The sequence below is a fragment of the Schistocerca cancellata genome, chromosome 7 (assembly GCF_023864275.1).
Source record: "Schistocerca cancellata isolate TAMUIC-IGC-003103 chromosome 7, iqSchCanc2.1, whole genome shotgun sequence".
Lineage (NCBI taxonomy): Eukaryota > Metazoa > Arthropoda > Insecta > Orthoptera > Acrididae > Schistocerca > Schistocerca cancellata.
Genome location: NC_064632.1, coordinates 74,604,212 through 74,627,768, shown reverse-complemented (window position 1 = coordinate 74,627,768; position 23,557 = coordinate 74,604,212).

Below are 23,557 nucleotides of genomic sequence, written 5' to 3'. Positions count from 1 at the left end.
GATAACTATCAAGGGGAATAAATGAGTGCCAATTACCGAAATTTAAGTTTCAGCCTAGTATAATCCATTGATGTATTTTTTTTCACACTTGCACTACACAGGGTTGCAGTGTTACACGCTTCACAAAGTAACAATTATGCTGATACACTTATATCTACAGTAACACTGCACATCAATACATCATTCCACACTGCAATCCAGATGCGGCGTTCGTGGCAATATAGGTAGTCCAAGTTCCATTTATCGGCACAGATGAGATGCTCGGGCATCTAATCATGTTCTCATGATTGTTCTCGCGGTTTTTGACCTCGCGAACCGCAGGTTACGTCTCGTGAGGTACACGAATGGTTACACAGCATCAAACACCTTTATACTCACAAAATTTGCTTGGTCTCTTAGCCTCATTCCTTAACATCTTCACACCAAGCACACGATTAAACACTTCCACCTGACTCCCTCGCTCGTTCTGGCGCGGAAAAAAGAAGCGACTATAGCGCTGTCATCATAATCGTTATCAGCGCTACTCGATACATAGTGTAAGTCAATTGTTATCCACAATTTAGTTATATTTCTGTTTATTTTGATAGTGCTGTCGTTTTACGTTGATGACGATGGCTTTGTTTATTTGTTGTTATATCTTTGCAGTTTTCAAGCCGCTAGGTGAGTTTCGTTATCGCTGCCGTGCTGTTACTCATGGCTGCTCCGCTGTCTATTTGTACCAAAGAAGAGCAACGTTCAGTGGTCCGTTTTTTGTGGTCGGAAGGCGCATCAGGGGCCGAAATTCATCAAAGACTTCCGGCACAGTACGGGAACAATGTTTTGCCACGACGGAGTATCTACAAATGGATTTAAAAATTCCGAAATGGTCGCACAAGTGTTACGCAAGGTGAAGGAGTCGGACGACCGTCTAATGCCGCAAATGAAGAAACCATTGAGCGGTCACGTAAAATTATTCTCTTAGACAGACGATTAACTGTTGACGAAGTGACACATCGTCTGCAAGTTAGTCACGGGTCTGCCTACGAAATCATCCACAACACACTTGGGTTTCACAAAGTTTGTGCAAGATGGATCCCAAAACAACTCACGCAGTTGCATAAACAAACACGCTTTGACATCTGTAAAAAAAAAAAAAACATTTGGATCGCTATGGTAACGAAGGGAACAACTTCTTAGACAGGATTATTAATGGTGACGAAACATCATTACGAGCTGGAGAGCAAGCGGCAGAGTATGGAATGGAAACATCCAAATTCGCCGTTCAAGAAATAGTTGGAGACTCAACCGTCTGCAGGGAAACTGATGCTTACGGTTTTTTTTGGACGCACAAGGTTCAGTATTGGAAGATTATGAGGAAAGGGGCACAACAATAAACAGTGTACGTTACAGTGAGATGCTTACTGCAAGGTTAAAGCCTGCAATTCGAAGAAAACGCCGAGGATTGCTGTCAAAATGTGTGTTGTTACGCGTCAATGCCCGTCCGCATACTGCTGCCCACACTGCTAAAACACTCCAGAAACTCAAATTTGAAGTACTGGCTTATTCTGCATATGGTCCCGATCTCGCCCCTTGTGACTATAACTTATTTAGTCCACCCAAACGGGCATTAATGAGCCGTCGATTCGCCTCGGACGAAGCAGTGAAAGAAGCGGTGCACTCCTGGCTAGTAGATTAACCGAGAAGATTCTTTTACGAGAGCATCAGGAAGCTTGTACAACGATGGACCAAGTGCCTTGAAACGCGAGGACACTATGTCGAAAAATGACATTCTTGTAAGTTTCCTATTTGCTTACAAGAAAACTTTATAACTACTTTGCAGATAATAATTGAGTTACCATCGTATTAAAAGCTTCTTTTGCACCCCATGAATATCACCACATTACGTGGGATCTCTTTATCATGACCATACATCGATATGCGTTCCAGATTTATCCGGAGTAGCCTTTCATTGCCAGTCAAAAACGTTGCGAGACTGATTAAATAAACAAAGGACAAATTGAAGATGGTGGTTTCAATATCTCATATTTCCTACATAGTCTCTCTGCGCTTGTGTACAACGCACAGGGCTTTAATACAGCCATTTGAAACTGTCAGATAAATCTTTCTTTGCTGTATTATTCAACTCACGTGTCAGTTTAGCTTGATTGTCGGTTATGTGTTCAAATGTAGTCCTTTCATGTGATTTTCTGCACTGTGTCGTTTTGTAGTAGGTTTGTGTTGATAAAACCAAGTGTCGTCAACAGCGATGATTTTATTCCAGAAGAGTTTTGTCCGCATTTCGCATTCATTCAAGTCGCAGTAGCCTTTTACGCACCGCTATTTTTGTTTGGGAGTGAAGGAATGCGGGACACACTTTTTAACACCATAGCTCATCTGATGTATGGATCTATTTTGCTTTTGTTTTATTTAATGTTATAACATTGAGTATTTGTACATGTGTGATTGAATCGATAACATAAAATTGTATACCCCTTTCTTTGTACAAACTTTGATTTCATGGTTTGGTTCAGTGCAAAGTAGTGTATCTGTACTGTAAATGCTTTGTCCCATTTGGAGGGAACAAAACTTAGTGTATATGATTGTAATTTTGTGTGAATAATTTTTTGTAGAGATGTCAATATGTGTAAATGTTTTGTTTTATTTAATGTATTTGGTTGCTGTTATGTAAATTGCTGATCCTCACTTAGGGTTCTTAGTTAGTTTGTATGTAAACGGTATACTGGTTCCCCTCGGGAACGGAACTGTGTAGCGCGCGCAAATTGTGGTTGGCCTAGGTAGAAAAGATGGAACTGATAGTCTGTCGGGGACAAGCTACGAGTCGGGGACGAGCTACGAGTCGGAGACGAGCCACGAGACGGGGACGAGCTACGAGTCCGTGCACTGCCATGTAACAAATGATTATTGTGATGGTTCCGAGAGAGGCTTTTCCTGCCGCTTTCCAATGCCTCGGATGGATGGATAAATAGCTGGAAATATTCTGGGATTGGTATCAATCATCGCCACCAAGAAATGACAGAGTCCAGAAATTCTACCTGCAATTCCACCTAAAAACATGCATTTGCCACCACATTGCGCAATCATTGCAACGTAATACTATAATGATGTACAGTGAGGGATCAGCTTAATGGATGTGTTAATGTGCTCAAATATAAGGTAATTTATATCTGAATTTATGTACCTACCCTGATTTTTCTCCTCATCATAACACCTCTCAGGTTCCTCTCCTTTTGAGCTAAAGTGATATCCGAGTGTCCTTACTAAAAGAACATTAAAGCCTAGTATTTTGCTCATTAATGCCTCTTCAACATAGTAAAAAGAAAGTTAAAGTTAATGTGGCAAGAGAGTGAGTTAAAGTAAATGTTGTTTGCTGAAAATATTCCTATTAAAACTGCTTATTAAAGTGCTGTTGCCAAATTCAAAATTAAAAGTTCTTAAGACTGAGGCTTATAAAGTAAATGATCAAATTGTTGTCTGTACTAAATTCTAAAAGGTGAGTCAGTTTCTTGCAATTTTGCCAACATTGTGTTTCGCTGTAGTAAAAGTGGGAAACTGCAATAGTAGAAAACTATATGTTCATGATTGCTAAGTGTTTGTCTCTCGTGTGTATTAGAAGTGCATATTAATAGTAATGTTATAAAGACCATTCACTTTGTGTAAGCCCTGAAAGTAATAGGGTGTTTCGGTATATGTTATAATTTTGCAAATAGTTTGTGCTGCTCTAACTGTTAGCTTCAATCTTAAAACTTATGTATGTGTCAGAGTTCACTGCACTCGCGTGTGACAAACTATAGGTAGTGTTGATCTATTAAAGTTACTAATAACTATTTTCTTGAACGAGGATGTTAATCATTCTCTTGCCTAGTTAGGCTGGCGACCGTTTTCTTTATCAGTTAAACAGTGCAGATAGGCAAAATTTTGTTTGTTACTGTTCAAATATTTACGTAATTCTGACTTTCACTTCCGATAAGCCACCTCCGTTAGGAACAACACGGTCAACCTAGCAAAATTCCTCTCAGAGGGTAACACTGTTCTGTTGCTTTATACCATTATTAATCCAACAAAATAATTCTGTTTTGGAAATTGCCTCCAGTTTTGAGGTTATGGTATAACAGTAGCAGAAAGGGAGTGTTATAACTTCGCACTCACATTTTTCTTCTTCTTCAAAACGTCTTCAAACTGGAGAATGTCTTCAAAATTGATATAGAGACACGCTATGGCCTCGGGCGCACTTTTTCCGCAACCGACTGGTTGAAAGCTCGCCTGTTAATTACCCGTGTTAGTTCAAGGTGCGACAATAGACGTCTCGATAACTGTCACTTCCTGAAATTAATGAGGTAAATGTGTGTTAATATGAGTCAAAGGGTGAATCTGTGGTATACACAGAGTACTAGTAGCTTTTATCAGATTAGTAACCTTTCTGCTAACTATGCAGTGTGAATATCAGTAAAACCGACAAACTGCAGGGATGGATTCCTGAATGGAAATGGAGGAAGAGAAGGTTCTATGAACACGTGTTCACTAATGCATTGTCGCCACGGTAAATGGCGCTGACGAATTCCCATGTCTGACGCCCGCAGTGACGGCTATGTCGATCGATGAAGCCAGTTCCGGTAAAGGTTACTTCGTCGGTAAAGAGGACAGACGACAGAAATCCCATAATTGTGAAGATCTTGTGCCAAAATCAGCGACAAAATCCTACCGATAGAGAGAAATCAGCTGCTGATAATCCTTGCAGGTGAAAGGGATAGCAGCGGTTATCATGCAGTCAACACACAGTCGTAGTTCATCTCAAGGGCTCTATACCCTCATTCCAATTCGACGGATTACACTCCTTGGGCTACCCTCAGGGTGTAATCTACGGTTTGGAAGCTCCTCTTGCTGTCGCCGTCTGCTGCCAGCCGGGCCAGTCTCTGTCATCCGTCCGCCATCGCCGCCGCGCCAGCGCCGTCCGTCTGTCCAACCGTCCGTTCGTCGCCGTCCGTCCGTCATGAGACTTCCCACCTACACTGACATCTAAACTTCCCCCTCCTCCACTCCCACTGCCAAATTCTCGAGTGCCGCCACTGGTCTCCCCCTTATACCTCGGTTCCCCTCCTAACCCCACTCACCTATTCCCCTATCTCCTCGCCTGCTGTTTACCCCCACACCTTCACCCTCCCCCAGGCTCCACACTCACAAAAGCTCCTACTCCTGCCCCTGCCTTCACATACGCTTCAAATGCCGCCTCTGCTGCCACCTCTAAGGTGGTCAGCTTACTCTCTCTCAACCCCCTTTCCCCATCACTTCATTACATGCCTCCCCCACTCGTATCACATCACACTGGGCCACCATTGCCAACACTGAACCAGCCCCATCTCCCAGCACCTCCCACCTTGCCTACAGGATATGCTGCCCACCACCTCCCTCTCCTCGCCATCCCTCTCCCCTCCTCCCAGCCTACAATCTAAAAAAAAAAAACCAGAAGTGTGTCATTGCCGACACTACTCTCACCACTTCGCACAAAAATCACCACCTCATCCTCTTCACACCATTGTCTCCATGGTCACCACCCCTCCTGTCACCCATACCCTAGTCCCCACCCTCTACACCTTTGTACTGCCAACCCCAGACCCCAAGGTCCTTGATACCCATACCCTCACCATAGAGATACACCACCCCGTAGTCCCCCAACCTACACTGTCATGATGACCAAGCTCAGCCCGGTGATAATGGAGGATGAGGTGTTGACTTAACTCCCAGCCTGACCTGGAAATCTGCTCTGCACACTGTATCAGCAATGCCTCTGGTCCCACCTATGTCATGTGGGTCTTTTTGGAGTCTGCCCCTTCCATTGACCACCTCCTCACCCAGGGTGCCCTGATTTTCCACGCCACCAGCCTGTTGAATCCTCCAAATTCCCTCCCCAATCCTACCACTGCTGGCTCTGCCTCATGTCTAATGATCACCTGCCCCCAATTGCAAACCCCACCCCACCTGCCCCCATTGCAAGGCCTCCCATTCTCTCAAAAACTGCCCCAACTCGCCACCCCTCCTTCCTATAACACCGGCAGTGGCCCCCATCCCACATATTCCCACAACTGTAAAGCTGAGCGTCCTCCTGCAACCCCAAGCCTACTGTCACTGTCCATCCCATCGATCCACCCATCCACCCCAACAACTCCCTCTGTCCAACCCCAAGGGATGAAGACATCTTTCACTTCTTCATCATAGTCCTCCAAAATATTCATCCTTTCCAATGCCACCATACATTCCAACAGATCTCCCTCGCCACCCTCTCCATCTTTCACATCAACACCTTCATCAGTTACTCCCACAACCAAACCCACTTCACCTTCACCCACCTCAACACCCTAGTTAAAGCCTCTTCCCTCCCCTCTCTTCACCCCTCCCATCTGACCCCATCATGGCGTGGCACGAGTCTCACATCCTCTTCCATAATATTTGCTCCGTCAGCACCAACAAACACCTACTCCTGGGCACCCTCTCCCACCACAGGGTGACATCTTCATCCTGAACGAAACCTTTCTCCAGCCCCACAATACTGTCTGCACCTCTCCCTATATCCTCCACAAAATTGATGCTCTTGGTCCCTGAAAAACAGCGTGCAGTCACCATTGGCCACCTTAAGCACATCCCCATCCGGCCATAACGCCTCGACAATGACCACATTGAACGCTTTATCCTCAGTGCCTTCTTCTCCTCCATCGCCATCTCTCCCCTACCATCTATGTTCACTCCACTGCACCTGTTCCCTATGACCTCTCCCCCACATTGCCTGCACCTCCTCCACCTACGTGATTGCTGCTGACATCAACATCTGTAGCCGCTCCTCTGCTGTCCTTCAGTGGTGGCGTCAGTTCCTCCTCACAATCCTAGGTGATCTTGTTGTCCTTACTCATCACACCTATTCCGAAAGTGACAGGTCCCCCAGTGTTGTCCTTGCCTCTGCCAACCTCCTTGGATGTATTGCCATCGACATCCTTGACCCTACAGGTAGCGACCACCACCCAGTCCTACTCACCATAATGTCTGCTCAATGCCCAAATCCTGCTCCTCACCCCTGGCTTCCCACCCTGCATCCCCTCCCAAGGTACTCCATGAGTACCATCATGCCAACTGGGATGCCTACCAGGAATTCATCGCTGCCCATTCGAAAGGCACCCTCTTATCTATCGTTACAGGGATACACTCCAACGCCACCTACAAATACAGCGACATATACAGAACCTTCTAACAGCAATGAAACACTGGGACTGGCACAGGCCTGTACAAGACTCAACACCACCCTACCGATAAATTCCTCCAAGTGCTGGTTAGCCTTCCATCGCCATACTGGTTCCCATTCTGCACCCTGTTACCCCCTCCTCCATAACGACCACCCCCTTCCCGACGACCTCAGTAAGGCCAACCACTACGCTTCCCACCTTTGTTATGTCTCCTCTGTCCCAGATGATCTCCACTTTGATTTTTCCCTTTTCCCCACCATCATGGAATGCATCAATATCTCAGTCCCTCCACTTGCTCCCAGTCCCCAGTACTTTGGGCAGTTGCCCCCCTCTGACATCAACACTGCAATCACAGCGCAAAACAATAAAGATATCAGTGAGTCAAAACGCAACATGGCCCCTGGTCATGACTGTGTCACCTACTGCCACCCCCGATAATGCGCCTTCTCCTTCCTGACAGTCCTTGCCAAACTATACAATGTCATCCTACTGGCTTCTACACCAACATATGGTAGACTTCCCACATCCTCTTATTCCTAAAACTCAACAAACCTCATTCCATTGCGTCTTCCTATCATCCCATCTGCCTCACCTCCATCTTCAGTAAGGTCTACAAGTTCACCCTCTCCCATTGTATCCATCACCACCCCCATCAACACCACCCTCTTACCCAATGTGGCTCCCGACCATTCTTCTACACTGAAGACCGACGCCTTAATCTCATCCAACTTCTCTCCCTCCAACTTAACTTCCAATGCTCCACCATTTTTGCTTCCCTCAACTTTCAAAATGCCGCTGACCATGTACAGCAACCCGGTCTCCACTTTAAACTCCAATCCTATGCCCTGCCTATTAGTTTTGTCACTTTCTTCCTCTCCGGCTGTCCTTCCTATGTCACCCTCCATGACACCAACTCTTGTCTCTTTTAGCCCACTGCTGGTTTCCACAACGGCTCTGTCCTCTCCCATTTCCTCTACCAACTGTACACTGCCAATATGCCCAAGTCACCCCTACCTGTCCACCTCCTCCAATATTCTGATGACATCGCTTTCCTGGCTCTCTGCCCCACCCAGTGCACCCTCCAAACCCACCTTGACCATTTTACCACTTGGTGTAACTATCTCCACACCCACACCCTCCTTCTCCTTCATCAGGGTAATTTCCAGCACCTCACCCTCCCAGATGTTGAACTTCGCAGTGACATCTACCGTGGCCTTGTCCCCCCTCCCCAGGGCCCCATTTTTTCGTCACCGCTCTTTCCTGAGCAGATTATCCTCCTTATCCCCCTGAGGCCCTGCACCCCACCCCCTCTGCAATTTTCCTCTCCCATCCCTTCACTCCAGAGCCCTCATTTGGCGCACCCCTCACCTCATCTGCCTTTGTCTCCCCTCCTTCTCGCCTCCTTCTCCCTTCTCCCTTGTTCCTGACCTCTGCAGAGCCTCGGAGGTTTTTATTCATTATCTAGTGTGCTGCATTAGTGAAGTGTTTGGTAACATAATACAGGGTCATCAAGTGATGTGGTTCTAATTGTGTGCTCGACCTGTAAATAATCCATGATTGCTCATATGATTTTTTATACTGTGAATTGCCAGTTGGGTTCATTTAACTTTATGTAGATTTCTTAACTGCCCCCTGTGCATGTCCCCATATTGGTGTATATTTCAACTCCCATCATCTCGATTTACTGCGTTATTTATGTCCCACTTTTATCCCCTCTTTTTGTAAGCGTTCCCATTTCATGTGTTTGTAAACCCGTTTGGCTGAAGAGCGGTGGTCTGTGCCACTGCCAGCCCTCCTCTGCTCATATGGGGCAGGGGAATGTTATCGTTGTTGTGGTCTTCAGTCCTGAAACTGGTTTCATGCAGCTCTCCATGCTACTCTATCCTGTGCAAGCCTGTTCATCTCCCAGTACCTACTGCAGCCTACATCCTTCCGAATCTGCATAGTGTATTCATCTCTTGGTCTCCCTCTACGATTTTTACCCTCCACGCTGCCCTCCAGTACTAAATTGAGGATCCCTTGATGACTCAGAACATGTCCTATCAACCGATCCCTTCTTCTAGTCAAGTTGTGCCACAAATTCATTTTCTCCCCAATTCTATTCAATACCTCCTCATTAGTTATGTGATCTACCCATCTAATCTTCAGCATTCTTCTGTAGCACCACATTTGGAAAGCTTCTATTCTCTTCTTGTCTAAACTATTTATCGTCCATGTCTCACTTCCATTCATGGCTACACTCCATACAAATACTTTCAGAAACGGCTTCCTGACATTTAAATCAATACTGGATGTTAACAAATTTCTCTTCTTCAGAAACGCTTTCCTTGCCATTGCCAGTCTACATTTTATATCCTCCCTACTTCGACCATCATCAGTTATTTTGCTCCCCAAATAGCAAAACGCTTTTACTACTTTAAGTGTCTCATTTCCTAATCTAATTCCCGCAGCATCACCCGACTTAATTCGACTACATTCCATTATCCTCGTTTTGCTTTCGTTGATGTTCATCTTATACCCTCCTTTCAAGACACTGTCCATTCCGTTCAACTGCTCTTCCAAGTCCTTTGCTGTCTCTGACAGAATTACAATGTCATCGGCGAACCTCAAAGTTTTTGTTTCTTCTCCATGGATTTTAATACCTACTCCGAATTTTTCTTTCGTTTCCTTTGCTGCTTGCTTAATATACAGATTGAATAACATCGGGGATAGGCTACAACCCTGTCGCACTCCCCTCCCAACCACTGCAGGGGAATGAAATTGCAATAAAAATATAATAGTTGTAGTTTGACTTACTCCCCCTTGGAGCTCGTATGAGGATTCATTTTAATATGCTGTAGAGGCTGGCCGTCCAGAACTGGTGTACGCAGAGTCCTCCGTCTTCCTGCACATTCATCTTTCGGAAAGGACCATGTTTACACAAACGCCCCAAAAGGACTTGAAACCTCGTGTGTTCTGGTTGGTGTCTGTGAGGGTACTTGTTTCGATATAGCCTGTAACGCCGGAAATGCATATCCTCCTATTTCAATCTATTGCACTATAAATTCGTTTTCCTTATTTTTGTTACCTGAATATATAACACTTCTGTGTCTTCGTATATTGTAATTGTTTTACTATTTGTATATATATATATATATATATATATATATATATATATATATATATATATTTATGCATTTATGTCGATGTATGCTATCGAACGATTACATCGATAGGTCGTGTGAAGAATCAAAGTGTGTAGGATCTTTGGTGGTGTTAACTCTGCCTCATGGAGCGCGGACAGAGCAGAGAGAGTCTGGCTGGGGTAGCGAGTGGAGCAGGTGTGTTGTGTGATGCTCCCGCGAGTTGCCGCGCTTTCAGGGTTTGGCAGCATGTAATTGCGCTCGACTTGCGATGATAGTTTCTGACATGGTGTCGCGGACGGGAAGCATTAGCTGGCGCACATCAAGAGCCCGTTTCGCCTGGTGACCGTGTCGAGAAGAAGGCGCGCCAACATCCAGCTTCTGCAACAACGACGGCCGACAATGAGTGACTGTCGCCACCTCCTCGATCGACGGCTTCAAACCTTCAACCAACCAACAAGGAAGACTGAAAGCACGTAAAGTTTTAGAACTGTATGGCAGACCTCAGCTTTTAAAATTGTTCCATTTGCCTCGCAAAATTACAGCAACTTAGCGTGAACATTTGTTGCTCATTGTCCCAGTTGCATTACCAAGCAGGGTCCCTTCCTTTTCCGAAATGAACCCGAGTGTCGTTGAAATTCAAACGCCAGCATTAAAGTAATATAGCTAATTCTATTTCACTGCTTTAATTTCAAAGTTCAGTTAAAGTATTCATAGCTGGCTACAATATTTAGATTACACAAGCACGAATTAAGAGTGCGAGTTTTGTTACCGTATTTTAGCCTACCTGTGACTGCAGCTCAGCTTGGTACGTACTAAATTTTACTATTGTTAATTGTTCAGAATCGTTCAATTCAAGTTCAAAGTTAAATCTCTTATTTCTAAATTGCGTAGATTCAAGTAGCTTTTGAAGTGATTGTTGAGGTTGTCCAAGACTAACCGTATTTTACTGAACTTCGATGTGCTTCAGAAAGAAAGCTCACTATTAACTTCAGTCACTAAATTAACTTTCGATTTTCCTGTTTTATTAATTCTTTTGCTAAATTAAGTCAGAGTGTAGCGAAATTTACTACTTCTGACAAACTTTCAGTTTTCATCCTACACGTGTCAACCCTCAGTTGCCACGCTTCTAGTGCAAATTATATGTGTAATAACCTTTCTTTTTCAGTTAATATAGTAATTGTCCTTAGGACTGGCGACCATAATTTCCCCCAAACCTCAAATATCTAATTACCGCTAGTTAATTGTTAACGTAACAGCCGCACATTTACTTTCTTTATTAACTTTACCCCTTTTTCAAAATTAATTTCCACCAGTTTCATTTGCATTTTTCCTTTCATTTTAGATGTAACCCTTTCCTCCCTCTTTACCGACAGATTAACTTCAGTGACGATTGCTTTTCCCAAATTTCCATTAGGTACACGCGGTTTCATTTTTCACTGTCATTAAGGTCGATAAGTGAGGGGGAGGTTACACGTGGCGACCTGGTGACAGGACAATCTTCGGATCTGAGGTTGTTCTGGACACGAATTTTGCATTGTGCAAATCTCGTAACAAAGTACTGGTTACGTACAGGCCGTTACGTCAGCGAGAATAAGTAGTGGGAGTAATCCTAATTATATTTGAGATTTGGCATTTATATTGAAAATTATTAAAATGAGTGAAGGCAACAATTGCCAAAATTTTGTAGGTTTGGATAAGGAACAATCGGTCGAACAGTGGGAAACGCGCACCACTGTACCCATTGTTTAGGGGCAGGCGGCTAGCATGAAAGACGCGACCGCCGAAACGCAACAAAGAGCAGAAATGGAATTCCAAACTTTAGAAAATGTTTCGGAATCGGAAGTGAAAATCCAATCTGAATCCCTTTATGACGAATACGGGGGGACAATTAAAGAGGAAGCCGCTACGGAAGTAAAACCGGTAGTTTCCGGGAATTTAACTGATTTATTGAATGTTTTGATTAACGAAATCAGGAGTCAATCGGCAGAAATTAAAGCTCTGTCTACCAACCTGGAAGATCAGGCTGCCAAGCAAGAAGCTTAGGCTGCCAAGCAAGAAGCTTAGGCTGCCAAGCAAGCAGCTCTGGCTGTCAAGCAAGAAGCTCAGGCTGTCAAGCAAGAAGCTCAGGCTGCCAAGCAAGAAGCTCAGGCTGCCAAGCAAGAAGCTGAGTCTGAAAAAATTGAACGGATGCTAGACAATCAGAACAAAGCTATTAACGTTGTTAACAACAATGTTGGAGTTGTTAACACAAAAGTTGATAAAATCAAAGAAGATATTGTTGTAATTAATACCGAAATCGGTAATCTTAAACAGGAAATGATAGACGTTCAGGCGAAAATTGCGAGCATAAATACTCGTTTTGATTCCGAAATTAGCAGAATCGAGAAAAGTGTAGGAGAAGCAGTTGCTCCGATCATCGAGAATAAGGTGACGGAACAAATTCAATTAATGAAAAAAGAGGATCAAAAGAAGGTGGAAACTTTAAAGGCTTTAGTATCCGAAGTAGATACCAAAGTGACGAAGCAGGCTAATACCTGCGAAGAGAAAAAGAGGGAAGTGGAAACGCTTGCGACAACCACTTGCCAAGTAATTACGAGAGTTTCGGAATTAGAAAAGAAACTTGACGAAAAACACAGCTATGTGCCAATCTGTGCACATAGTTCGGAATTGTTGACGAAAGAGGAGCGGTTCGACCCCTTGAAAAAAGGCGGTATACACGCGACGGATTTCATTAAGAATTGTGAAAGAGTTTTACCCAGATCATGGACTAATGAGAGAAAAATTAATGCGGTTATTGATGTGCTGGCTGGTGATGGGGCTTAAACCTCAACATTACGAACCTGACTTTTGACGAATTTAAAAATTTGTTTCTGGCTGAATACTGGTCAGAGCAAAAACAGCATAGTGTCTGGCGCGAATTTATCGTATCGAGGCCTTTTGATGCGAATTCGCGCGGTTCGATGAAGGAGTTTTGTGAGGGCTGGATCCGCAAGTTGGAATATTTGCGTGATCGCCGCACGGAATCCGAAATAGTCTGGGAACTCTACAAAAAGCTTCCATATGATACCAAACGCTACAAAGGAAGCAATTACAGGACAATCAATGATTTCCTGGAAAAAGTTGAGGACGAGGACTATTGGCGCAATAATCGCGACAGTGGTAGAGGTCGTGGTAACAACAACGGTTACCACAGCAACCACAACAACGATAACTATGGGAATAATGCACACCGCAATCTTGGCAGCAATAACAATAATGGTTCGGACCGTAATAACAATCGGTACAATGCAAATAATAACAGGAATGACGGAAACCAGTATCATACTAACGTGATACGGGCTTCACAGGATAGTAATAACACCAGAGGGTGCGATAAGCCGCCTCAGCAGCATTCGGGGAGCAGATCTGCTGGGACGAGACAGGGAAACCATTAGCCGCGCCGGTGAGGGGCCGACCGGGCGTGGAGAAATTTTGGCGGCCCAATAACAGGAGAAAACGCAGGTGTCTTCGTTATGAAAATTCCGTGTGGAATAATCAACGGCGGGAGAGTGTGCCAGTGTTAGGAGAAAGGAGTGCGCCCACAAGTAGTAGATCAGCTGTATACACGGCAGTAGAAAATACATTCACTGTCAGTGAGAACAATTTAAGTAGTGTTCCGGAAATCGATTATAAAGTGGCAGCTGTAATACCCACAGCGGAACTGGAGATTGAGTTTAAGAATGATTCGCAAGTGTTGAGAGGAGATCAGATGCCGGATAAAACGTCCGTCATTGAGCGAGGAGATGCAGAGAGGGATGAGGTCTGGTTAAGGCAGTTCGGACGCTTATACGACGAACTAAGAGATTATAGGGGTCTGTATGGGAGAAGCGTTTATGGGGGGCGCGGGCAGGATTTGCCGCGTCTCGTCCCGCAGGAAGATAGTGTTTGTGAAATGATAGAAAGTTCTGGCCCTAACCGGCAGACTTTACCAGAAACAGTTGATGTTAATGGGGAGCACGAGCAAGATTCGTCTTGTTTCGTCACGCAGGAGTTAGATGTTGAAGTAGTAACGGAAAGTTCTGGCCCTAACCGGCAGACCTTACCGAAAGTCTTAGTGGTAGAAGTAGCCGACCCATCCGACGCAAACCTCCAGTTTAAACATTGCGAGAGTATTAAGGAGAAAGATTACGAAAATTTTAGTGATAGCCGGACACGATTGGTAGAAAAACACATAGATTACAGCGTGTATGAGGTTAGAGCTGACATTATACGGTCAGACGATAGCAGTGTGGGTTGCGCAGATCTAGAGGAAGTAATTGCAGATACTACTGGGCACATTCCTCCAGGTAGATTGGCAGATGAGATCAGTCTGACCAAAGAGGAATCAACGAAGGTGACGATTAATGAACTGATAGCAAAGCAACACTCACTATTTGACGAGTTACAGGAAAAGGTTTCGGCATTGGAGGCGAAGCTACAGACTATACCTCAGGACAAACGTGTTAAAATTAAAACTGTATGTGAACAGAGGCTGAAAAGGCCGCCAGATAAGCCGGATTTAGGATCAAAGCCGGATGGTTTTTTCTGGATTGACCTGGATATAGACGAGGATTTACTATGGGAAAATAAAGAAACAGTCGAGGACAAGTGTAGACAGATAGTAGTGTCTGTTAATATGCACGACCTACAACTAAACGTGTTGATTGACACCGGTGTTTTAATTTTCAGGCTAGTACATGCGTGTGATGATGGACAGTGTTGAGTTATCCACTGCGAAAGTATTAAGGGACTCCTTGAGGTTACTCGGGAGTGAGTTTTTCCTAAAGAATTCAGTGAAACGGACGTTCTGGAAATGCCGTTACACAGGCGAGTGAGATCAAGCGTGCCGCACAGGCGGGCGCATCAATACTTGCGAGGCGAAGCCGCTGTCGGCTCTTGTGCCGCTGTCGGCTCTTGTGCCGCTGTCGGCATTCTTTGTACTTGCGAGTACGGAAGGCGGAATTGTTTTTCTTCCTGGACAGCTGATGTGAAAGAATTCTGTTGTCAATATTTATGTTTTTTTCGATCTGCTGAATATTATTTTCTTGTTTAGCATTAAGTGCACACTCATGACGAGAATATTAATGATGAAAAGTTTATATAAAATACGTATTCTATGTAATTAATTATTAATTTGCGTATTTTGATATACCTGTTTTCTATGACCATGTATTCTGATTAATTTTGTAAATAGTATTCCATTTCTTGATAGTGTTACGGATTTTGACGATTTTGGAATAGCTAAACCATTTTCTGTATTTTCTATGAATTTTAAAATGTTGTCAACCTGTTTTATTTTGATCAAGATGACAGAGTGGAATAAGATTAAGAGTGTCTCCACTCAATTATTATCGTCTAAAAATTGGTTTATGGTTAATTAGGCGAATGATAAATTTTGTTGATGTTTTGAGCATATGCATTTCCGCTGTTTCTTTTTTGGGACATTTTCTGAGTCTGTTTAGGTTACACGAACATCCTCAGACAATGTGGGGCACGTGTAACGCCGGAAATGCATATCCTCCTATTTCAATCTATTGCACTATAAATTCGTTTTCCTTATTTTTGTTACCTGAATATATAACATTTCTGTGTCTTCGTATATTGTAATTGTTTTACTATTTGTATATATATATATATATATATATATATATATATATATATATATATATATATATATATATGCATTTATGTCGATGTATGCTATCGAACGATTACATCGATAGGTCGTGTGAAGAATCAAAGTGTGTAGGATCTTTGGTGGTGTTAACTCTGCCTCATGGAGCGCGGACAGAGCAGAGAGAGTCTGGCTGGGGTAGCGAGTGGAGCAGGTGTGTTGTGTGATGCTCCCGCGAGTTGCCGCGCTTTCAGGGTTTGGCAGCATGTAATTGCGCTCGACTTGCGATGATAGTTTCTGACATGGTGTCGCGGACGGGAAACATTAACTAGCGCACATCAAGAGCCCGTTTCGTCTGGTGACCGTGTCGAGAAGAAGGCGCGCCAACATCCAGCTTCTGCAACAACGACGGCCGACAATGAGTGACTGTCGCCACCTCCTCGATCGACGGCTTCAAACCTTCAACCAACCAACAAGGAAGACTGAAAGCACGTAAAGTTTTAGAACTGTATGGCAGACCTCAGCTTTTAAAATTGTTCCATTTGCCTCGCAAAATTACAGCAACTTAGCGTGAACATTTGTTGCTCATTGTCCCAGTTGCATTACCAAGCAGGGTCCCTTCCTTTTCCGAAATGAACCCGAGTGTCGTTGAAATTCAAACGCCAGCATTAAAGTAATATAGCTAATTCTATTTCACTGCTTTAATTTCAAAGTTCAGTTAAAGTATTCATAGCTGGCTACAATATTTAGATTACACAAGCACGAATTAAGAGTGCGAGTTTTGTTACCGTATTTTAGCCTACCTGTGACTGCAGCTCAGCTTGGTACGTACTAAATTCTACTATTGTTAATTGTTCAGAATCGTTCAATTCAAGTTCAAAATTAAATCTCTTATTTCCAAATTTCGTACATTCAAGTAGCTTTTGAAATGATTGTTGAGGTAGTCCAAGACTAACCGTATTTTACTGAACTTCGATGTGCTTCAGAAAGAAAGCTCACTATTAACTTTCGATTTTCCTGTTTTATTAATTCTTTTGCTAAATTAAGTCGGAGTGTACCGAAATTTATTACTTCTGACAAACTTTCAGTTTTCACCCTACACGTGTCAACCTTCAGTTGCCACGCTTCTAGTGCTAATTATATGTGTAATAACCTTTCTTTTTCAGTTACTATAGTAATTGTCCTTAGGACTGGCGACCGTAATTTCCCCCAAACCTCAAATATCTAATTACCGCTAGTTAATTGTTAACGTAACCGCCGCACATTTACTTTCTTTATTAACTTTACACCTTTTTCAAAATTAATTTCCACCAGTTTCATTTGCATTTTTCATTTCATTTTAGATGTAACCCTTTCCTCCCTCTTTACCGACAGGTTAACTTCGGTGACGATTGCTTTTCCAAAACTCCCATTAGGTACACGCGGTTTCATTTTTCACTGTCATTAAGGTCGGTAAGTGAGGGGGAGGTTACAAGCCGTGTTACGTCTCTACCGTTTCCATCTGCTTGGGCTTACGCAAACACCATCTCATTTTTTTTCCCGACATGAATCCTGGAACATTCTGATGCTTACAGTACGATGCGTAAATCACACAGCCGGCAATACACTAGGAACTTTCATTCGTAAGCGCCATCTTCCGTGGCGATTCATTGCCAGACAAATGTTCATAGGAACTTTTCTCCTTTATTTCCAGTCGTGAATCCGCCCCTGCAATTTGTCGTTTTTATTAATGTTCACCTTGTATAATATGTATTTACAGCCTTTTTGTAGACAGATATGGCATGGAAAGATTGCTAGCTAATGCTAAGGCAACATACCATATATGAGAGATTTCAATGTGTGCATAGATGCTTCTCATATCCATGAAGATTCTTTGTTTAGATAAGACGTACAAAGCACGCAGTATGTCTGTATAAATGAATGTATGGTTCGCCTGAGCCGTGAAACACGATGCCTGCTGTTCGTAAGGCCACACATGGAGAACCATCCAGAAAACTGAAACCTTACATACTGAGAGTCAACAGCAGCAACTTCCTTTCTTTCCAGTACCCTTTATCCAGCCAAAGCCGTGTAGAGACTGGTATGGTATTCTTCCAGTTTTTTGGAGAACACACCATACCCGTATGCTATAGGCTGTTATTGATGGAGCCGCCCCGTCCAAAGGCATTTCACAGCTACTACCAGGTCTTTCCATCTCCATGCGACTGGGGGAGCAATCCTTGTAGATCTTCTGTCTGCATCTACTGTAATTGCATGGTCAAACGCAGCATCGATTTTCAGAACGTTTGTGTATCGTATCTCTGAGGTGGGACGTGGGAACCAGCCCGTTATTTACTTAGTTGAATGTCTAAAACCGCCTAAAAACCACATCCAGGCTCCGGCCTTTAATGTGAGACACGGATTTGACAGGGGACGGTTGCGCCTCCCCGTGTTCGGGAAGCCGGTGCTTTAGTGCGATGCAGATGCAGCTTCAGCGCATCAGCAAATCAAAAGTCGGTAAACAGTTGCTAAAGAAGAAGTGGTCTCCAGCTGTAAACACTTCAGGACGCCGAAGCCTTTCAATGGAAAGCACTGCGGTACATTTACTTATCTACAGCTGAGCAGCCACCTACTGACAATACTTCGACGCATTGTATTTTCTGTTTTGGTCATACCTGAGAGCATACAATACACGCTTCCGCTTCTTTTCTACCTTTTTTGTATATAAAAAAAAGTATAGCTGCTCTATCCGCGTGAAACCAGAATTCAAGTTAATCATTTTGGCAACAGCCCCCTTTTTCGTTGTCGGAAGTAAATCCAGTCGCGGATGGCATTGCGTTTGCCTCGTGTTTTCCAGTCCTGTTTCCGCATGTCGGATTTACATGTCGGCGTTATAAGAAGATTAACAGTGCTTATTAATCAGCATAAATGCCGCGTTCGCTGTTGGCCGAGGAGAGCGTTTGAATATTTTCGAAACTTCACAAAAACAGACTTTGTATTTTGGAACTGTTTCTGGATCGTGCTGTTTCACCGGATAGCATTCAGACCGCGTCTTTTATTTGGGATGCGTCCATTCAGCGACGTGCCGTGTTGAAATATGTGCGAGGAGGAGAGGCGAATGGTTGCACTGCTTTCTGAGTAATAAACACTGTAATTCCTGCCAACACTGCCCGAGTTTTAATCCCGTTATCGGATTACGTTCAGGCTGACGTGAAATACACGTAGCTGTGTGTGTGTGTGGGGGCCAGTGTGTGGCAGTGGGTGTGCATTACAGCCGTGTTCGAGAGAACTACTGGTGAGTACAGCGGTGTTGTGTGTGTGTGTGTGTGTGGAAATACGCCGGACTGATTGAGCCTTGCCGGGCCCACTCTGTGTGTGTATGTATGTGTGTGTGTGTGTGTGTGTGTGTGTGTGTGTGTGTGTGATGCTCAGTGCAGTGTACGGACACCGAACTATTAGAGCGATGCTTCATGCCGTGTGTTATCGCGAGCTTACACGCCATTTCGTATTGGCGCTGTTTAAAGCGAGATCCGTTCACTACGGTGGAACAGTTTTGTGATGTTGCAGCAGAGCCTCTTGCTGTTCCAGAAAAATATTTTGAAAATATAGACCAAAGACTCCCACAACAATTGTGAGCTCTTTTTTTACAAAATCGTAGAAACGGATTAAGTTCTCTAAACGACGTTTCTGATAGGTGACGATACATGAAAGGAAAAATATTTTCTGTTGTGTGATTAATACCCATGCGTTGTTCCAATGAAACGAATGTTGTATTATAAGATACATGCGACTCAGTTTTACTTTTTATTCAGGTTTATTTTTTATACTTATTCCTGAATTCAAGATTGTCCAGTGCTTAAAGCACTACAACGCTCATTGAGAAGAGGAATACATAACAATTTTAATGTTTCCAAAGATAAAACCTTTACTGGCGTTACGCAATGAGAAAATTATATAGAGTTCCTGCTGTGCATATTATAAATTAATGTGAATTGACACAAACAGAAACGACTATCAGAGATAGCGGATTTGTGTGTCTAGGCAATGTCAGAAATGCCCCAAGGAAGTGTGACAAGACCGCTCGTGCTTTTCATATACAGGGTGTCCCATTTTTCTTGACCACGCTGTTTGTCCAGACGGAAATTACAAAATGTTTCAAGAAAATGTTCTATACCCGTGAGGGAACATAAGTCATCACGATTGCCTTCGTTGTAGCTTTGTTTTTTAGAAATATGTGAATAGAGGTATGACTTTTTTAAATGGCATCCTGTATTTTATATCCCATAATTCACTTCCTCTCCTAAATACCTATTCAGAAATGTATCACAGCGTCCATTCTCTGAAACACAACGTTATTAACTACATTACACAACACTGACATCGACGCTCCCAGCGCTTAGTGCAGGTGCTCAGGGTAATGGAACACATCCACGTGCTGACGTGGACAGAGGACAAATGTAAACATAAGTAGAATGCGCACCCGTCATTGCGTCACCCATTGTCAGTTGAAGAGTTGTATGAGTAGAACGTACACCAACGAAGAAGAGGTAGTAATGCAGGCTCATCTATGGGGAATGTAAGTTAGCAGAACAGTAATTGCAATTCTGTTTTCTTATGAAGGGTACATTTTGGACTGTAGTTTAGTCCTTTTAAATACTGTTGTGTAGAGGAGGCATACAGTAAAGGCCGGCCTTCCTACAAACTGCATCGACATAACGTTCCTCTTACTGTTGTTGTTGTTGTTGTTGTTGTTGTTGTTGGAGGTAGGCGAAATGCTACGCAGGTAGCGGAACTGTACAGACAGTGAAATCCTGACAAGAACCCACCTTCTCGACGGATTTTTTCTCGTCTTGCTGAGACGCTTCAGGAAAGAGGAGTTTCAACACACGACAACGCACTCGAACGGAAAGATTTAGGTGTTCCTTTTTCCCACGCGCCATTCGAGAGTGGAATAGTAGAGAAGTAGTATGAAAATGGTTAGATGAACCCTCTGCCAGGCACTTGAGTGTGAGTTGCAGAATACCAAGTAGATGCAGATGTAGAGTCGTCGTAGCACTCGCACAGACGAAACTGCCGAAGTTATTGTCCACGCTTCCTTTGCTATGAATCCAAATGTAAACACACGACAGTTTGAGCACGAGATTGGCATTCCTAAAACCAGTGTACATCGTATTCTTACATGTCACCGGTTCCGTCCTTACCATGTTCACCTACATCAAGAATTGCATGGGAATGATTTCCGGAATCGTGTACAGTTCTGTCAGTGTGAACAGCAGCAAATCCTCGCCAACACGAACTTCTTCTCCAGTGTTACACGTACCGATGAAAATTCCTTCTCAAACAAAGGGCAGGTAAATACAAGGAACATGCTTTATTGGTCCAGCGACAACCCACGATGGCTTAGACAGGTGGAACATCAGCGTCAATGGAGAGTTAACGTCTGGTGTGGGATGCTTGGTACTACAATTAATGGCCCTTATTTCATCAATGGTAGTCTAATCGGCATAGCGTATGGCAACTTCCTCAGACAAATTCTTCCTCTTCTTCTGGATACCGCTAAGAACCAAAACACGATGGATGTCCAGCACATAATTCCTTGCGTGTACGTCGTGTTCTCAACCGAAAGTATCCTCTCAGATGGATTGGTCGAGGAGGAACAGTTGCTTGGCCCGCTAGGTCTCCTGATTTAAGTCCTCAGGACTTTTTTCTTTGGGGATGCATTAAAGACGTCGTCTATCGCAATATTCAAATGGTTCAAATGGCTCTGAGCACTATGGGACTCAACATCTATGGTCATCAGTCCCCTAGAACTTAGAACTACTTAAACCTAACTAACCTAAGGACATCACACAACACCCAGCCATCACGAGGCAGAGAAAATCCCTGACCCCGCAGGGAATCGAACCCGGGAACCCGGGTGTGGGAAGCGAGAACGCTGCCGCACGACCACGAGATGCGGGCTATCGCGATATTACAACAACTCCTGAGGACATGCAGGAACGTATCCTACTTGCTTGTATTTCTTTTTACCATGCAGCACTGGAAGCAGTAAATAATTCTTTCATTCATCGAGTGCACCAGTGTATCGGTGTCCAGGGTAACCACATTGAGCACCTTTGAATGTTGTACTCCTGGGCAATGGTAGATGTTGTGGGTTGGCAGGAGAGCCAACACAGTATTATTAGAGGAAGCCGAAAGGCACGCGTTTTAGCTCACGCAGGCTGGCGTGAGGTCTGGAACAGGACAAGGAATTTAGACTTTAAAAAAACGGACGTAGCTGGTGGAATACTTAATTTTAATCCATTAATGATGAGCGTCGCTCTTGACGGTACATGATTACAGTATCAATAGTAACTGGTAATGGCGCCTTGCTAGGTCGTAGCAAATGACGTAGCTGAAGGCTATGCTAACTATCCTCTCGGCAAATGAGAGCGTATTTTGTCAGTGAACCATCGCTAGCAAAGTCGGTTGTACAACTGGGGCGAGTGCTAGGAAGTCTCTCTAGACATTCGGTGTGGCGGCGCTCGGTCTGCAATCACTGATAGTGGCGACACGCGGGTCCGACGTATACTAACGGACCGCGGCCGATTTAAAGGCTACCACCTAGCAAGTGTGGTGTCTGGCGGTGACACCACAGTACAGGTGAGGTAAAGTCAGTTTTGTGTTATGTTTTTACACATTTCCACTTGTTTTCTGATAAATCTAGCGAGTGGACTAGTTTGTGATACTGGGATGAAATTCAGTGTTGTGTTATCTAATTAACAACGTTGTGTTTCAGTTAATGTTACACTGTGATACGTTTTTGAATAGGTCTTTAAGAGAATGAAATGAATTACCGAATAAAAAATACAGGGTGCCATTCACAAAAGTCATATCGTTGTTCATATTTTTGTAAAAATCAAAGCTCCAATGAAGCCAGTCATGCTGAGTGATGTCCCCTGACGGATAAAGAACAGTTGCTTGAAACATTTTGTAATTTGTATCTGGACAGACAGTTATTTAGGGTGGTCAAGAGAAACGGTACACCCACTATTTGAAGATGATATCTCAAACAGATTGTGTAGCAATTTAAAATCTTAGCTGGTAATGCTATTGTGTAGGGTAAAGTACTCTAGCTGACTGACTGCAGGTGGAGTTAAGATGGCTTGGACATAACTTTTCTTTGGCATGACGAATGGCAACATTATTTAAATCTGGGTACATAAACGATAGCGTGGGGTAGGTGGGAAAAAAATTATCGGGATGTTCGGATAAAGGTATTACTTATATGCAGCTGTAGTCGTTTACGTGGATTAAATACCTAAGCACTACTTTGGGAAATAGTGAAGCGAATAGCTGACCTCAATTCATTATCGAGTATTTCTAGAGGGCACGGGATCAAATCAAGTAGGCTTAAAGAAAGACAATGAGGGAATTCAGAGCGTGCTGCTAGGTTTCTGATAATGTCCAGCATTTTGAGAGATGCCAATTAAGCAACAACTCCAGTATCACAGAAAACTGGATGTATTCCTCGGAGTACGAGATACATTACAGACGCGGCAGTCTGAGAATGGTAGCGAGTCACAAAAAATTACCACATATAGCAAGTCGCTTTT